Source organism: Vidua chalybeata, chromosome 3 (genome assembly GCF_026979565.1).
Source record: "Vidua chalybeata isolate OUT-0048 chromosome 3, bVidCha1 merged haplotype, whole genome shotgun sequence".
Taxonomy (NCBI): domain Eukaryota; kingdom Metazoa; phylum Chordata; class Aves; order Passeriformes; family Viduidae; genus Vidua; species Vidua chalybeata.
The window spans coordinates 37,839,702-37,849,227 of record NC_071532.1 but is presented as its reverse complement, the minus strand read 5'-3'; the positions used below and the strand labels follow the sequence as shown (position 1 = coordinate 37,849,227).

General features: G+C 42.1%; 1 long non-coding RNA gene across 1 annotated transcript; it reads left to right on the top strand.

Annotated features, from left to right (window-relative positions):
- Nucleotides 1-3,756: 3,756 nt before the first annotated feature.
- On the top strand, nt 3,757-8,622 carry LOC128785335 (uncharacterized). Its single transcript, XR_008429849.1, has 3 exons — nt 3,757-3,914; nt 4,943-5,176; nt 8,372-8,622. It is a non-coding gene; the product is annotated as an uncharacterized LOC128785335 (long non-coding RNA).
- The last annotated feature ends 904 nt before the right edge of the window (nt 8,623-9,526 follow it).

Sequence of the window (9,526 nt, the reverse complement as noted above, 5' to 3'; positions counted from 1 at the left end):
AAAGTGATTTTGAGCCCATGTGCCAAGTTTACCCTTCTGGCCTGAGCTGGCATTGTACTTTCCAGAGGGCATTTTGCTCCTGGGAAGTGCACTGGGATACTCATCCAAAAAACCCCTCCAGCACCAGCGCTGTGGCAGTTTCCTGTGGTCAAATCAAAATGTGTGTCCAAACATGAAACAGAATTATCTCCACTTTTATTGCAGATACCACAGGAAAGGCAAGGGAAGAGAGATTATTAAAGAGTATCTTTAAACTTTTTATCCCAATAATGATACTTTGTACAAGAAATCTAAAAAGATTTACAGCAGGCAATAATATTTCTATATTTATATACACAAATAAATATATATCAAATTGTGTTTATGTGCAGATGTATAAAGCAAATTATTCCATTTCCCCTCTTTTAGCTTAAACATCCCTTGTTCCTTTCCTGATCCCCTATAACAAGTACCTCCCTCCTCAGGAACTCCCTTTGAACTGCAGTATTGTTGAGCTGCATTTGAGGCTTTGTTCCAGTAGCTGGTTTTCCAATTAAAGCCAATTAAATCTGTAACCCAAATTCATTGTCATTCCTTGTAATTTTTAGGGTCTTGCAATTTTACTTTCTCCCTGAAAGGACCTCTCATGGGATTGCAGAGCAATTCCATTTTTATTAAAAGGAAAATCTTTGAAGATATCATGCAAAGATTGAAATGATGGATGGGAAAAGCTAAACAACCCAACACTTCCTCTTTTTTTTAAGCCTTGTGAGCTTTTTGATGCTTCAGTTGTGATGATTTAGTGCTTGGAAGCAGAGGGACTGATGAAGACATCAGCCTAGAGCATGGTTGTAGGGACTGCTGTATCTGAAACACCAAAGAAAAATACTTTTCTATTGTTTTTTCAACTGCTTTTGGCCTATCTCTAACCAAAGTCTCTTCTGCTGTAACTATTTATGTAACATAATTTAATGACCATTCAGCTTCCCAATGAAAAAAAAAGGGACTTCAACAAACTTATCCACTGCTCTTCCCAGTGCCATATCCACCTCTGACAGGAAAAAGAACCACCAACAGTTCAATAGGAAGTGAAAACAATGACACAGAGTTTGATAGGAAGAACAAAACCAGATGTAAAACAGGTTTGAACCAGAGTTTCCCACTGCTCTCCCTCAAAAGCATTCCCATTTCCAGTAAGCACCTGCCGACCATTGCTTCTAAGTGAAATTTTTAGGGGTACTCAGGCTGCACAGTAGAAGTTGCCAAGGAAACTGGATTCACTTATGATTTCACATGTTGATTATTTCAATATTTTTTTTCTTCACCCACATACATCTTAGAATTTTTATTGTCCTTCATGGTCTAATTACCACACTGTCATTGCCATTCAGGACAGGAAATTGCATTTGCTACCTGAATCCAAGTTTCAGCCACTCTCTTTCTTAAAGCAAGACATTAAAACCACCTTCAAAATTATTTTGTTAGTAGATTACTTCAAACTGCCTTTTTCCACACTGATAACCAAAATATCCAATGGCACATCCAGCTGAAGAACACAAATACAACATTTCCTCACTGTGGTGCTGCTGTAAAACTGAAAGTAGACGAAGAAAAAAAAAATTCCCTTTGTTATGTTTTTTTTTTTTTTTTTTTTTTTTTTGTTTTTTTTTTTTTTTTTGTTTTTTTTTTTTTATTTCTGAGTGTCACCATATTGGGCACTGGCCACACAATCCCAATGCCTTCAGATTAAGTGAGAGTTAATATTGAGCTCAGTAAAGCTGGAATCCCCAGTGCATTTCTGGGAGGTCACCAGCTCCTGATTTAAAGTCAGCTGGAGCTGGATGAACCACTGAGATGCCTGCAGTCTACACTAGCTGGAACGACAGCTCATGGACTGGCTAGACCTTCAGACTACACAAATTACAACTACAGTTTGTATATTGACAGCTATGGACTCCTAGGGTTTTCAGAGGATTTTTAAGAGTTCCACATTTTGATCCTAGTCTAGAATTTCCCCCCCCTACTTTGGTCATAGCTCTGTGCATTGTTCACAGAGATACTCAAAGCCCTGATCTTCAAATGAGAGCCAAATGAGTGAGCACAGTGAGGGTGATCATGATCCCATTACGGGCACTGTCAGAACAGCATTGTTGATCTCTGGGTGTGTTTCCATTTCTCCCTTGCTTTTCCAAATGAGATGAGAGATATACCAAATGGCAGAATGAGAGAGGAAATTGATGAACAGAAAATTAAAAACATGAGCTCCTTTACCCTCATGAGGAGACCACCTTGCATTTGGTTTTTCTGCACCTTTGAGAAAGTCTTACCTGGCTGAGCCTTGCAGCAGGTTCCTCCCAGGCCGTGGGATGCAGCTCAGTCAGGATGGATCATGGTTTCCGTATGGATTATCTTGTGCCTGGGGCTGCTCTTAATAAAGAGCAATTAAACAGAACCTGGCAGAACATCAAGGATGACACACTCTTCCTTCAGAGCAATGGGAGTCTCTGTAATCAGCTCCAAAAGTCAATGGAAGCTCAGGATTGTTTCCAGGTGCTCCCACCTTTCCTTCGGAGCCCATGGTAAGGAATAACGGCAGGTGTGTGCAGGTCATTTGGCTGCTGTAACAGATCTGGCAGCTGGTCAGCTCTACAAGGACTGGAAAAGGGAATTCTGGAACAATAAGGTACAGTTGACTCAATGGATAGTTTTGTGGAATGGAGCGATTTTATCCAATTTTAAGTGGTTTTAAAATTGGGTATTAGCAGGGGATCGTTACACAGTTATCAGTCCCATTTGGGTGCAGAGCTGACATGTTTGGTACAGATATTCCATTTTTCACTACTGCTGCTTAAATCCAACTAAAACCACTGGAGCTGACTAGTTCCACTGGTATGAGTAGCTTTTTTAAACAGTTATTTATTTATTTATTTAATCAACTTACATCAAATTTCTTACTTCCATACGTGCTGATGACCCTCTTAACAGTGTCATTGGCATGGGAAGAAAAATAAACACTGACATGGTTCATAGAATGCATCCAAACACTGGTTTTCCAGAGGGCTCCTGTAAGATCTCATGTCAAGTTGCAGGGGTGAGTGGTGGAGAGGGGTGTGAGAAGCTGTGGCAGAGCCCTGCGAATGCCCCTCTGAGCAGGATGGGGACACCTGGAAGTGTGAAGTGCGTCCAAATGCAGTGACATGAGATTCCCAAGTATTATGGCTTTGATCTGGCCCCTGTCCCCTTTACAGTGGGAAAAAGTACAAATGGAATTAAACCAGAGCAGTGGTGCTGTGATCAATACTCTGAGGTGTTTTCAAAATTAAATCTTTATTTTGGAGATTCATCTCCTGAAGTTCCCTGGTTCTCCTTAGGAATTTGATGAGTTTCATCATCCCAAGCAAAGAACCTACACCAAAACTGTTATTTCATCTCCTAGGAAAATTAATCAGTGCCTTCCATCAGCTCCTACAAGCTCTGTCTGCCATGCCTCCAGTAGCCCTCCAGAAAACATTGGAAAGCACATCTACACATTTCCTTCAAAACTCAAATCTAATGGTTGATTAAAAAAAGGGAAAAAAGGGGATTTTGCAGACAAAGAACATCTTTGTTTGTTGACAGCAGTAAAATGTAACTTGTCACCAGAGCTGATATGTTGTGTTAATGGCTTTTCTATGAAAACACTGGGCTGGGTGTTATAAATATTGTTGTGAGCACACTGGCTTGGGAAGTGTGTGACAGATGGAAACTTCTTAAGGTGAACATAAAATCATCTTCAGCGTTTCTTCAAGTTGAAACTCAAATATCCCCTTTTAATTGGAAGCCATTATTTGGTTTTATCACCAGAAACAACATTTGCTGCTGATGCAGGAGCTAGAGGAAGGAAAATTTTCTTTACCTACTGCTGCTGCCAGCATCCCTGAGGAACAAAACTGACGGTAGGATCTCCAAATTGGCTGGAGTGGGAATGTGTGTTGTGTGTTTGGGCTTTTTTATTTTTGGTATGAAAATGTCTTGATGCTCCCAGTGACAGCCTGGTTGCCATGGTTACTTGTGAACCAGCCTCTCCCACAACCTGAGGAGCCAGACTATGCTTTTTTCTCCACACTGGATGTGTCCATGTGGACATTCTCAGAAAGAACTGGTCTCTCAGGAGCTGTGGGACCAAATCAGCATCCAACACTCAGAATGTGCTTTCAGGGAAAAGGATGTAAGAACATTCCTGATACTCTATAGAAATGATAACTGCATCTCCCCACCCTCACCAGCCTTTCCAAGTTGCTCAAAATCTCCTACAAAATAAATATTAAATGAATTCTTTTAAGGGAGCTGAGGTTCCATAGACTTTCTTTGGTGCAAACACTGAAGCCTCCCCTCAAGAGCTCTCAAGCCCATGTGCCACTTCCCATGTCCAGCCAAAGGCTGCTCCCCTACCCAGGCAGCTGGAATTGGCTCATTCCAGAACTTGCTCTGGAGTGACAGAGAAATACAGTTTGCTGAACCACATGCATGTGCCAAAAAAGGAGCCAGCTGAACCCAGGAGGGAGGGCACTAAAAAAGTAATGAATATCCACAAACAGCACCAGCTGCTGCCCCAAAGGGACTCAATTAAAAAATAAATAGAATTAGTTTTAGTTAGTCTATATATTTCAGGGGGATTATATATATATATATATATATATATATAGTTTATATATATATATATATATATATATATATATATATATATATATATAATCCCCCTGAAAATAGGGGGATTTTCAGCATCCTATTGTGCCAAGACTGCACAAAGCCAGAGGGAGGGGATCCCTTCTCCTACAGCCCTGTGTGGGCATGAGCCTCCTTGGGAAGCTCCCACAAGCAAAAAAAACCACACAAACTAAACCGGGAAAACCCCAACCCAACCAAAATATTTTACTGCTGTCAAAGAATAGAGGGAAGGAACAACTTTTTACTCATCTTTCAGGTGGGAACTATGGCATAGGGAGCTGGTCAGGATTCACCTCTCCCTGACAGCACCACGTCCTGCTCAGCACAGGTGGAAATGCTCTGGATGGAGTAGGAACAGTGAGGGACAGTGAGAGGCAGTGAGGGGCAACCCTGTTGCAGCTGCAGCATTGGGGCAGAGGCACCAATGCTGCTCCAGAACACCCCAACATGATTTGCATGAGGTCTAGCATTCCTGAAAAACAAAGAAAAGGTAAGTCAGATAACCCAAGGAAATTAATGTAATGCTTAAATTTACAGGAAATTGTAGCAAAGCAATGAGCAGCTTTGCCCTGCCCCACCTCACTGAATGTGAAGCAAGCAATACCACCAATACCAGACCATGATTACTGTTTTTTAATAAGTTTTAGCTTGTTATTCAGCAAAGGTTATACACACTGCTTTTATAAGGTAAAAAGCACCACAAAAGAAGATATAGGTGCCATTTCACAGCTTACAAACAGAACACTGAAAAATCCAGAGATTTTGCCAAGTTTGTAGAGGAATTTGTAACAGAGACTGAGAATGCAGCAATTGATCTGCTGATATTTGAACAGCAGGATCAAAAGAAGTGACTTGGAAAACACAAACAGCAGACCTGCACTGGAACAAGCGCACAAGGAACATAAATGGCAAAATGGCTTTTAAAAGTATTTACAACTCAGGAAGAAGAACAACACATTTCAGGTGTTGATGGGCATCAGATTTATAGAGAAGGATTTCTGCTTAAGAATTTCTGGACAATCTGTACTGTGGAGCGCAGGTGGCAGAAATAGGAGGTCAGACTGACCAGGGCTGGTGTGCAGGGATTCAGAACCCAAACAAAAGGGAAAATGCAGAACCTGGGCCAGAAATACTTGAAAGATTTGTGTATAAAAGGTTTTCTCTGTTAAGACAGAGGAATGTGAGGAAGTTAAATACTGGCTCCTCCTTCTCATGCTTTAGCTACAGCAATCACATAAATCACACCTCACACCAGTCTAATGCTGTACATGATACAGAATTTACATTGCATGGGAAAGACACGGACAAATGCTCTGACATCACAGAGGAATTCAGAGACTGGGGGAACCATGGAGACCATTCTGAGTTAGCAACAAAACTCGCTACAAACTGGTGTCAAGGAGTTTTTAAAGAGTTGGTGTCATAATTTCACTGAACTCTAGAACAGCACCTCCCTCTGAGGAAAAATAATTTTGAATACTGGGAGGCAAAAATCCAATCCCAGGATACATAGGAAAATCCAGTTATTTCATCTTCTCTGTGGGTATTACAAAATGTTTGTTGACTAAACTGGGAGAATTTGTCTAAGAATCTGCTATTAGAATCATTTAAAAACTCAGCATTTACAGAATAGCTGCTGTAAAGAACAAGGCACTCCATGTCCAGAAAAACATGTGTTTTCTGAAGTTCATCTTCAAGCAACACTATTGAAATACAGATTCACATCTTAACACCCCAACAACCCTGTTCTCCAAGTGCTGGTGCAGTATAAGAACAAAAGCCCTGAATTTTTAATTGACAAGTACTTTAAGAAGAATTTGACTGCAAAAATATAACAGAGATGCAGAGGGGAAAATGCCAGAAAACAAACTCCTTGACCTACTTCCATAACAGAGAACACAGATCCAGTACAGTATTTAAAAAATACAGGAATATTCCAACAAGGACTTACTCCTACTTGCAACTATCCTCAATCCACTGGGATGCTGTAAGGCCCCAGAAAAATCACCTGATGAGGCTTTTAAAAGGACTTACAATGGTACCAGTACTCTGAGTTAGACACATGGGAGAAATACTGACAAGATAATCCTCCAGAGGGCAAAACAACACTAAAGACTTTACTGGCAACTTCAGAAAATCAGAGAACTGTGGCAAAAGGTTCAGTGCAACATTCAATCAACATAAAACACTCCTGAAAGCATTAACTTAGCAAACTAAGCCCATTTTAATTTACCTGAAAATTCCAAGAAGAGGGAATGAGAAGGAAAGACAGAAAATATGTAGGAAATCACACACACAGCTACCAGCCCCTGGGTTCCAGCCCTGTTCAGCTGACAGGAGTCGCAAGAGGCAACAGAGTGCCCTAATTACCCCTTGGCCCTCCCAGGCCCTTCCCCCAGGTGAGACTCCCTCACATTTGGCCCCTCAGGAGCTGGACTGGGGCTCCAAGGGCAGGTGTGGACATTGTCTCAGCTGTGCCAGGTGCTGGTGGAAACTGCCAGGCTGGGATAAAACTCTGTGAATGGGGTGTGGAGCAGGATGGGGCTCAGCCTGCCCCTAACCTCAGAATGTCTCAGGACATCCATCTTTCCAGTCCCTCACAGCTGGGCGCCCAAATCCTGCAGTGCTGGACTGTCCATTTCTCCAGAACTCACATAAGGAATTCAGCACATTTTATTCAGGCAAAGCCACACCACACACCTACAGGACTGCTGCAGGCTTGAGAATTGGCCCTGAGGTGAATAAATTCTACAGCCTGTGACATTCCTGGTGCAGCTTCATGAAGTCTCCATTGCTTTTAGCCAGCAGCACTAAGGACCAGAAGTGAACCTTTATTTTATGGATCTTCTCAGCTTTGCAGGTTGAAAGTGCACCCAGGAGCTTGAGTGACCTCCTGACCCAGGAGCTTGAGTGACAATCCCAGGACTTGGTTTGTCAGACATGGAGTTCAGTCAGATTCAAGGGGCAAGGACCCACTGAGAGGACAAATCAAACAGCAGCTTCAGAGTCAGAACCATCAACTGACCTCATCAAAGTATTTACAGCCCAAATCTTTGCTTTCCCAAGGCTTTACAGTGTGGGGGTTGGACAATTCCTGGAAATGTTCTTTAGGAGACAGGAGGCTCAGGCCAGCAAGGCCCTCTGCCTTGCCCTGCCTGAAACTCCCCCATAATTCTTTCAGCCATAATTTCCTTTGCTTTTCCTGCCCTTTTCCACCCCTGTTTCCCAGCACTTTTCTGTGCACACGAGTACAAACCAAAGGGACTAAAGAGGAAACCAAATCCTGCTGTCCTGTGGTCTGAGTTGTGACTCCAACCATCCTCACTGGAGAAAGCTGAGCCCCCACCAACCTCCTCCCATCCTACAGTTAAAAAATTATCCCTGAAACAATCCCACAGGTGTTTAAAACGTGAGACAGAGTCCTGTGATCCTGAGGAAGCAGCAGAACCTGCAGACCCTGTGTGGAGGAGAGCTTGGATCCTTCCTGGTTCAGCCTCCTCAGCTTTAACATTTATGGCTCCAGGCTCAACCCCTCGTGACCATCACCCTGCAAACTTCCCGCTCAGCTCTGATTTATGGGCTGAGTAAATCCAAGCAAAACGCAGCAGTAAAAGAAATTTGTGAGCTAATTTACTGCTTCCGTTTAGGTTAAGGTTTTTAATCGTTATTTGCCTTTATATTTTAGATAAAGATTTGTGAGGAACCAATTACCCAAGGCAGCACAACTAGCTGTGACAGCTGAATTCAATGCATGAGCTACCCTTAGAAAGCACCGCTTGATCTTCTGATAGAAAGTGCTACAGTTAAATAGAGAGGCCAGAGCCTGTAGATTAAAATGGGGAAAAATGATGAAGATAATTCATATGGAACATGGCTTTTGCGGATAAAAGCTTCCCAACAGAAGAGAGGAAGATCATTACTGTATATTTATATGGAACCAGGGTCAGTTTTTTTTTGTGGGCTCCATTGAAGCTATGCCAATTTATAACACCTCTAAAGAGTTCATTAAACCTCTGTCTCACCAGCACATTGCTCCAGGATTTGAACATTTGTTCATCTGAAATATTCATTATCCTCCTAATCCAGCTTTGTACCTTTTTTAAGATGGGGTGTGAAATGTTGGTGGTACCTGCATTTTTTCCCTGCATTAAACACCCACTGTAGTCCCTGCAGAGTCTGGAAAATTACAAGTCTCTGTTTAGCTGGGATGGGAAAGGACCTGACCCAAACTGGAGCTTTTAAACTCAGCTGTGCTTTGGTTTCAGGGCTCTGCTGCCCCTCAGAGCAAAGGGCCTTTTATTGCTGCTACGTTGGGTTGTTTGTGCTAAACTCAGTCAAGTCAGATGAATAATTTACACTGAGTTTTGATTGATTTTGTGTCTTTTTCAGTTTGCCAGGGAGCAAGGAACCAATTGCAATTCCTCATTAAAAATCACTTCTGCTTAATTCCTGCAACTCCAGTTGTGGACACTGAATCTCAACCCTAAGCCTTGGTAAGCACAACTCTGCATTTTCCTTGTGCTGATGCTTCAGCAGTTACGAACTAGGAAGAAATTGTCTAAATAATCTGCAACACTCAAACATCTGTTGCCTTCAGGCCACTGGTGAAAAAGGGCTTAGCATTGCAATGTAAGAACCTTCCCAAAGTAGTTGGAAAAGGGACGAGCCCTAAAAAGGGAGATGATTTTGTCATTTTTAGTCATCAACTTTCTCCAGCTCCTCACTGAGCAGTGACCAGAGTTCTCATGGTGCTGCCACAGTGGATCCTGTCAGCCTGCAGAAAATAAAGGCTGTAAAATGATTTACACTGAAAGCAAAAGGCCTTTTCCATATTGGCATA